The sequence below is a fragment of the Coenobita brevimanus genome, chromosome 62, assembly GCF_032717465.1.
Source record: "Coenobita brevimanus isolate Jiangsu-jjx chromosome 62, ASM3271746v2, whole genome shotgun sequence".
In the NCBI taxonomy this organism is placed as follows: domain Eukaryota; kingdom Metazoa; phylum Arthropoda; class Malacostraca; order Decapoda; family Coenobitidae; genus Coenobita; species Coenobita brevimanus.
Window position 1 is genome coordinate 13,776,793 of NC_137015.1, and position 9,252 is coordinate 13,786,044.

Here is a 9,252-nt window from a genome sequence, read left to right on the forward strand (position 1 = left end):
CCACCTAAACGTGTACGACCATCACCCATCGTAGGAAATCTGGACAGTTTTGACCAAGGATGCATCAGACGAGAGCTGCTGGCATTTTATGAACGAGGTGAACTGCCAACGATTTCGGCTTTATTAAAGAAAGTCCAGGAGCCTCCTATCAGTTTCAAGGGTGTCGAACTTCATTATTTAGAATAATAAGACAACTGGGATTTCGGTATAAGAAGGTGCAAAGTGGAAGGAAAATTTTGATGGAAAGGAAGGACATTGTGGCAGCCAGAAAAGAATACCTTCGAGAAATGAACAACAACAGAGCAAGTTCCCATCCCCGTCCGGTGGTCTTTTGGATGAAACATGGATCAACCAAAACATCTGTGTTGAGCGTTGTTGGACTGATCCAGACGGAACAGCTGGCCCTAAACTTAAGACGGGGAGAGGTGCCAGATTCATCATAGTTCATGCTGGTGGTCACCAAGGCTTCATACCTGGAGCTCTTTTGATGTTCCGGTCCAAGAATGGATCAAAGGGGGACTACCATGATGCTATGGACCATGAACGGTTCAAGATCTGGTTCCAAGAACAATTACTTCCCAGCATCAGTGAAGGATCACTAATAGTTTTAGATAATGCACCATACCACTCAAAATTCACCTGTAAAGTGCCAACAACCAGCAGCAGAAAAGATGAACTACTACAGTGGTTAGCTTCAAACAACATCTCCCATGATCCCTCTGCTACTAAAGTACAGTTACTTCAGATCTGTAAAAAACACAAGTCAAAGCAAGAATACGAAATTGATCAGATAGCAGTTAGTCACGGACATAGAGTACTCAGGCTACCCCCCTACCACTGCATGCTGAACCCCACTGAACTAATTTGGGCACAGGTGAAAACTGAAGTGAAGCAGAAAAACTCTAATGGTAACCAGTGCCTGAAGAGAATTGAGCAAATAGCCTACGAGGCAATCAACAACATAACATCTGAACATTGGCGGAAATGCATCGACCACACACTAAAAATTGAGGCTGAATTCAGGGCCAAGGACATTGCACAAGATCATTATGTTGAAAATTTTGTAATTAATGTGGCATCTGACGAAAGTAGTGTGGACGATCCAAGTGAAGAGGAAAGTGATATGGAGACCTAAATATACAACCTTACCTTAGATATGCTTAGCTTTTCTTGATTATGATTTGTGTGAGCACACACACACACACACACACACACACAATCTCACTGGGGTCAATACATGCTGTTCTTAATAAACACACATTTTCAATACCTTCATAGGTAACAGTAGCTTTACAGAGCTACATTATTTTGTTTGTATTCATAGTCAGATTCAGTAAAAAAAATTTCTTACAGTAATACGTTTGGTGTTTATTTTCCTGAGCCATTTCATAAGAGAGAGAGAGAGAGAGAGAGAGAGAGAGAGAGAGAGAGATCCGGAAAGTAATGGATTACATTATTGCAGAATGAACCGAGTATTTGTTAACGACGGAATAAAGGAAAGATAAAAGGAAACCCCATGAGAAAATAATAACTTGTACCATGCCGCTACAATTAAACCGCGTGAAGTGTGAACGAAATTAATCATAGTGAAATGACAATATAAATAAATAAAACATAATTATCATTAGGCCTGCTTCTGTCCTTAACTGTTGTCCGTATGTGTCCAGTAGCGCCTTAGTTTTGTTATCAGTGTCGTTCAGGTTTATCTCTAATAAATTAAAAAGGACATTTATCACTAAAGATATCATTGCATTAATCTGCAGCCGTATAATTCTGTATCTTACAAATAGATGAGGAGGTTGGTAGGAATACAAATTCAATTTGGCGCACGTTCAAATACGATGGAGATTGACCAATCACCGCCCGAGGACACGGCGCAGTGTTACCAATTCCGCCTGTCATCAGCTGGCAAAATCTGTGCGTCAGACTCCGTGGAACCAAGTATACTTATGCATTACTTTGAGTCTGCCAATCTTGTCATGTGTACTAAAGTAGCCCAGTCCCCCAAAAGGTACTGCACAGTAATATGATGCTGTGATAGGCAGCGGGGGGTTGGGAGGGGGAGAAAACTGAGCGTTATTCTCCAAAATTTAAAATTTTACCGTCGAACAAAGAGATGACAGCCGTAATAACGTTCAGCAAATGAATATACTGTACTGTATATATATATATATATATATATATATATATATATATATATATATATATATAGAGAGAGAGAGAGAGAGAGAGAGAGAGAGAGAGAGAGAGAGAGAGATAAACAAGTATACATCTTCTCGTAGTTGTTAGGCATAAGCTAATTGTGTAATACCAATAATTATAATATCAATGATGTAAATAAAATACACAGTAGGCAATGGGCCTGTCCTGTGTATCTACGACCCATCGAAATTCCTCTCGTGACTCATTTAAGAACCACTGCTATTGTGCGTTGTTCATGCAAACGAACACGGTCCTTTAACTCGGCTTTACATATTGGAAGAAATGCAAGGCTTCACGCGCTGTAGTTCCTTCTAGATGGACCCTAATGGTAACTCACACGTCCGAGCTTGCATATAAAAGTCATGCATGCTGTATTTTAATTTTCAGTCACACATTCCGTCAATCGGATGCTAATTAATGGATCCAAGTCTGACCGAAACTCTTGTATGTATATAGAAATAAAAGCTCACACGGATTCGGCAAGTGGGGATAAATCAGCTATAGATATTAAAATTATTAAAGCTTTATCACCCATCTTCACCCCCACTCTTTCAGCCACCCTCCCAAACAGCACACCTGGGTTTCAAGTGGTGGGCAAGTCGGTAGAGAGGTTGTCTGTTCATCTAGTGGAGGAGAGTTCGAATCCCAGCTGGGGCAAGGAACAGGTAGACAGTAAAAGTATACGACAATAATTCATATTTCCAGACCACCACTACCGGTGCTTAAATTAATACAAGTAAAAAAAAAATCGAAAAGCCGCGTAATGACCACTTTCATGGAGGATTTTGATGTACCGCAGTTGAAGAGCCGTGCCATTAGCAACGAAAAAAGAATCAGGTGTTATAATCGGTAATAATTTGTGGCTGAATCTGACACAACCGACCCATTCCCACAACTTGAATATTTAGTGGCTTTTGTGTGTAGTTCCATAATTATTAGTTATGCTGTAGGAATGAGTCTTTTTAGTCACTGATCACGCCAGTCCTCCAAACTGACTACATCTGGCCATCATCTGAGCTGAAAAAAAATTCTTCCTCGAGGTAGAGACAAAACACGCAACTGGATAGATAACAACAAGGAGACCAATAAATGAAAGAGAGAGAGAGAGAGAGAGAGAGAGAGAGAGAGAGAGAGAGGAGCAAAGAAAATCACCCCCTCTTCGTCAGCGCTGGTGTAATGACGTGATCAGGAGGCAAGGTCAAACACTACCGGTATATCTTTTTACCTTCAGACAATTGGATTCTGTTTATTAAAGGTCTCCAGTACTAAAATGATCCCCTTCAGTACGGTGGCGTCTGTTTATATTGTGAAAGAAACCTGCACTATCACGGGAAGAATAAACTAACAGATTTCCAGTACTGCCGGGAATCGAACCAGGGTCCCTTCAGATAAGAGCCAGGCAGCTTTCCATTGTACCCAGACTGGGTAAAAGTTGTCTCACCTTGTTAGTATGTATCAGTTTATAAACCATGCGGACAGAATCCCAGGGCTATTTCTGTTCCGCAGGTCACAGCTTCTCTCCCCAGCGTGATCGGTCTTACTTTAATTATGAGCATCCCTAACCAAAGCAACCCCATCTAACCTAACCAAACCCAACTAGACGAACCTGACCTAAATTAGCCTAACATATTAGTTTCATTTAACAGAATCTAACTTAACAAGCTAACATTTACAAGTAAACATAAAAATCTACTTCAATCTAACCTAACCTTACCTAACCTAGCTTAATACTACCAGAGTCAGCTAACCTACTTCTAACAGACTCTGCCAACTCAGCCTAACTTAACCACAACAGACGAACCTAACATTACCTAGAAATTCCTGGAAAAAAAAAAGGTGTCCACATCATCTACAGTTCGGAAATACGGAGGAAGGCGGTATAACATTCGTAGGTTAGGCTACATAATCTAACGTCTGAATGATCTTTTATTTATGTTATTGTCATTGATTTGGCTTTTTATTCATTACTGTATTACTTTTAGATCATTTTAATTCTTGCCCTTTTTTATGGGAGGGGTAAGAGGTGGAGTGAGTGAGGGGGGAGCATATTGTAGGGGATGAGGTATGCACAAGATCTATTCAATAATCCAGTGCTGGACTGACAGTTGGTTCCGTCGGCTAAGATTGATTTAACTCAGCCAAGTCTTTGAGGAAAGTTCAGTGACAGACGACAAAGCGGTGAGAGTTGAACTGATGGTATATAGGTCCACAGTAAAAGAACCACACACAACGTGAAACGAAACTGGTACAGCCAAGGACATAAAATTCGTATCAATTCCCATAGAATCAATTTCACACTAGCGGCCCGTCCATTATTTTCCTCAATTACGCATTATATTAAAGTCATCAATGGGTAAAGATGCATAACAGGTCTTTTCCAGCCAAGTAAATTTAGGCAGCAGAGGCAATGAGAAATAGATCTGGTGGAATATTTGCTGACCTCATTATCCAGAATGCAATATCCTTTCTATGTCATTAGCACAGCAGATAAATCCTTAGCAGCACAATATCCTGTGATCATGGTAGCCATACTGAACATCCAGTAGGCTATTATGTGGGCGTGTGAGTGGCCTGAGTGTGTGGGCGAGGGGGTGACGGTATGTCGGGCAACCACGGAAGTGCCCCTCCAAACCAATGTATTTTCCCGGAAACACAGCCTCCCATGTCAGCAGAAGCGGCCCGAGACTCACATATATACAGTGGACAGGTTCAGGATTTCCATAAGAGCCATCCTTGTCTCTCTCACTATGATGACCAGAGTTGTGGCTGCTAAGTTGGCTCTGCCTCTCACCACCTGTCATCGCTGCTGCTGGTGACGACACCTGCCGCTGCCGCCTCGTGCAGCCGTAACTCACCTCATGTTATCACCGTTCGTGGTGCGCTGAATCTGACCAACTCAGACTGTGAGTAGTGTGATCGGTGTCATATCGGTGAGGTATGCATACAGCTGGTGCAGAGGGTGGACAACCAGGACTGGTACACAGGGTGTGCATGTCTTTGCAGCAACCATAATGTCACAACTATTGTTCCACGGGACAACTAAACCAGAGAACATCTGGGACAGGTTCTGTTGTCACGTCAGAGGAGGCTCAAGACATCACAGACACCCAAGATGACGTCAACAACACTGGTGGTCCCTGGCCATCATCACAGTTACATCATCACTTCACCCCAGCCAACATACATCACTCATACAACAACAATGGGCATAGACTGGCATAATGGTCACCATTGCAGTATGGACACAACATCAGTACCGAGAGCCATTGGCGTGGCCAGCGTTACCTGCAGTGGTGACGTCATCAGCCACTGTCCCCTGTACCCTTATCTCTGGGGCCGTGCATCTGTCTTGGTTGGTGTAATTCCGTGGTTGAAGGTATGTCATTAACGACAGCAATATCCTGACAGCACCGGCATGACAACTTTATTCAATCATGTTACTATATGCAGTAAAAATCCTGGGTATGATGATAAGTATTTATTAATTTACTAATTTATCAAAACTCTGTATAATGATGGTAAATATATTAACATATACTTTTCTAAGTTTAATTAATTGCTAAAGTTTTAAACTGAATTTATAACTAATAAAACCTGTGTCCTAAATATCCTTTAACCGAGCGTTCATCCTGACTTATGATGTAACTTAATTCCATCGGTGATCCAGTAGATAGCGGTAATTTCTGTTCTTGCAGAAATCGTCTTGTATGTTACTGATGCAGAATGAGTGGATGGGAAGCAGTTATACATAATACACAAAACAAAAAACGAAGGTGTAAAATGTCCATCCATCCATCATCCAATCCTACGTTGCCCCACGAGAAGCGTTGACGCCCGGGGCTAGGCAAGTTGATCCTGACATTTAAGATGAGAGTGACCAGCCTCACTCATCCCAGAGTGGCATTACATGAGCAATCAACCCCAACCACCCCTTGGATATAAACCTTCACCAGCTCAATCCGATTGGAGCGCAATAATTATCCACTGATCCAACAGGCGCCAAAATTTGGTTATATGGTTACCACCCAGCGTTGTATATGAAATAATTAAGGAACACAGTCTCCTATGCCACCTAAAACAGCAGCAAAAGAACTGTATTCTCCTGGCCTTTGAACGTTCTGTAGAGCTTTATGATTCCTTAAAACATGCTTAGAATATACTGTCCTATTCTGGCTGCAGTCGCACTATTTTATTTAGCTTGGGGGAGACCTTTTGAACTGAAGGGGTTATATTATGTAGCCTTCATAATCGCTTCACTACTAGGGTGCGTTTCTAAACCGAGTAAAATCGTCTCATGGTAGAAGAGGTTACGAATGGAAGGTGTTAATGCTCTGTCTTGCATGAGGTGAGTGTGAAGCAGAAATTACTTAATGTTAGACGAACGTATAAACCTGTCTGTACCAGGGAGCCTGATAAGTCCAGGGGAATGTGGTGCCAAGAGGACAAGATGACGATATGAGTTGAAGAAGAGGAACTGACTCGAGACTGATTAACCCTTTGGCTATGGTGGTTTATCTGAATTGAATAAAATCGTCCATCGTAAGCTGGAATAAAAGTGGTAAAAAAACATTAGTGGTCAAAACGTTATTGGCGTCAGTCTAATGTAGTTTTTTGTACATAGGTTTCGTCTGAGTTCAGTTAATTCGTCTGGCTTAAGCCACAATAAAATGAAAAGGACGTGATACGCATATCAACGATTACCAGATACAGATATATTTATTAACAATGAATCATATCCTATAAATCATGTGCACAAACAGTCTCATTGCCGCATTATTAACACCTCACTCCGAGAAGGAATTTTTACATACACGTTCTCGAAGCGAATTATATTTTAATTGACCCCGCGCGCGCGCGCGTGCTTCTGTGTGTGTGTGTGTGTGTGTGTGTGTGTGTGTGTGTGTGTGTGTGTGTGTGTGTGTGTGTGTGTTCCTTTTTTCGTGTTTTGGTGTTCTATCCATCTCAGTTATGATAGGAAGCTTCCAGCGGTCTGATTACTAGTGCCTAATATACATAGAATGTCTCCCTCACAAACTCAGCCACTTCAACAACACAATTTCACACATGCTCTTCCCACCCTACACCCCAAAAGCCTTCCACACTTAAAATCGTATTCTAAATGACTTAGGATATTTCGTAGGGGAAATGAAGTGGCAGGGAAGAGGTGTTGTGGAGACTCATGCCCAAAAGACAGACACCTTAGCACTAGTCAACACCCACGTGCTATCTCTCTCTGTCTCTCATTTCCAGTATAATGTATGTATGTATGTATGTATGTACTCTTATTATAATGGTCGACATGCTCAGTGCACATGCCTGACATGGAAAAGGCAGTTCTACTGTTTACAGTACGTTTCCTTTAAGCTGTGTCCCGTGGCAGTTATTGCTCTTTAGTGGTACACACACACACACACACACACACACACACACACACACACACACATATATATATATATATATATATATATATATATATATATATATATATATATATATATATATATATATATATATATATAAAGAGACTTTCGTCTGTCTGGTTGTCCGTCTGGCAATCGAGGAGTATGCATTCTGAACTCTCAAAACACCTCCAACAGATTTAACTTTTTACGGGGATTTTATATGTGTACATTACAGATGCTACAGTGGCGTCCTTGATGGCTGAGACTTGAACTAATTACAAGGAATCAAGTCAACATGGTGGTAACATGGTGGCTAATTACAGAAGATTTTTTACGTCTACAACCATAACATTAGCTACAATGGGTAGGATGAGTGGAAGGATTGGTGGGGTGGTCAGGGCGGTGGAATGGGGTGGGTGGGCAAGGTTGAGTGGATGGATAGGTGTGGAGGGGCAGGGTGGATGGGAGGGAGGGTGTGGTGGATGGGCAGGGTGGGTGGCAGGGTGGGTGAACTGGGTTGGAAGGTGGGTGTGGTGGGTGGGAAGCTGGGTGTGATGCATGGGCAGGGTGGGTGGCAGGGTGGGTGCATTGGGTGGGAAGGTGGGCAGGGTGGGTGGCAGGGTGGTTGCATTGGGTGGGAAGGTGGGTGTGGTGGATGGACAGGGTTGGGTGGGTGTGGCGGATGGGCATGGCTGGGTGGATGGGCAGGATGGGTGGGTGAGTGTGGGTGAGTGGGTAGGCAAGGTGGGTGGTGGATGGGTAGGGTAGATGGGTTGGTGGGTGAGCAGGTTGGGTGGGCATGGCTGGTGGGTGGATGGTTCGGTAGGTGGAAATTAAGTCCATGGTAGGAATAGGTCCATGAGAAATATATCCGTGGTAAAATGGATCCAAGGAGGAACATAATTTCTTTGGGTAAAATGGGACCCGAGGGTTTTTCCACAGAGGGAGTGGCTATCCAGGGTCCCAGGCAGTATCGGCATGCACGGTCATAGAGTTTTACCGGGACAACGCCGGGTACCTCTGCTAGTTTTCCATATTACACCTTAAGCTTCTCTTGTATGTTGCCTCATTTTTATCGTTTTAATGTTGACGGAGTTCGCATCAATAATACATGAGGATATTGGGATGTAATGTGCAGAATAAATCGCCGTGCAAGAGATAGTACGAAAACTACCCAAGTCGTTTAGGATACGATCCCAAACGTGGAAGGTTTTTGGAGTGTAGGGTGTGAAGGGCATATGGGAAATTGTGTTATTAGAATGACTGAGTTTATGAGTGAGGAATTCTGTATTTTTTATGTGCTACTGTACAGACGACCGGAACCTTTGGAGCTATCATTACTGAGGTCTATAGGACATTGAAACAGGAAAAAGGAACACACACACACACACACACACACACACACACACACACACACACACACACACACACACACACACACACACACACACACACAGTGGATTATATGAACCACGCAATTAATATAGGATATCAATCATATGCAGTGATTTGCCGGAACGCTATTGCACGTTTTTATTGCAAACGAATACAGTCATCAACGCGGCATTTTATGGAAGAGGGACTAATTGTTGGGTGGCACTTACAGCAGTTCTTTAGCATGAATCTTAATGTTAACTTACACCATGAC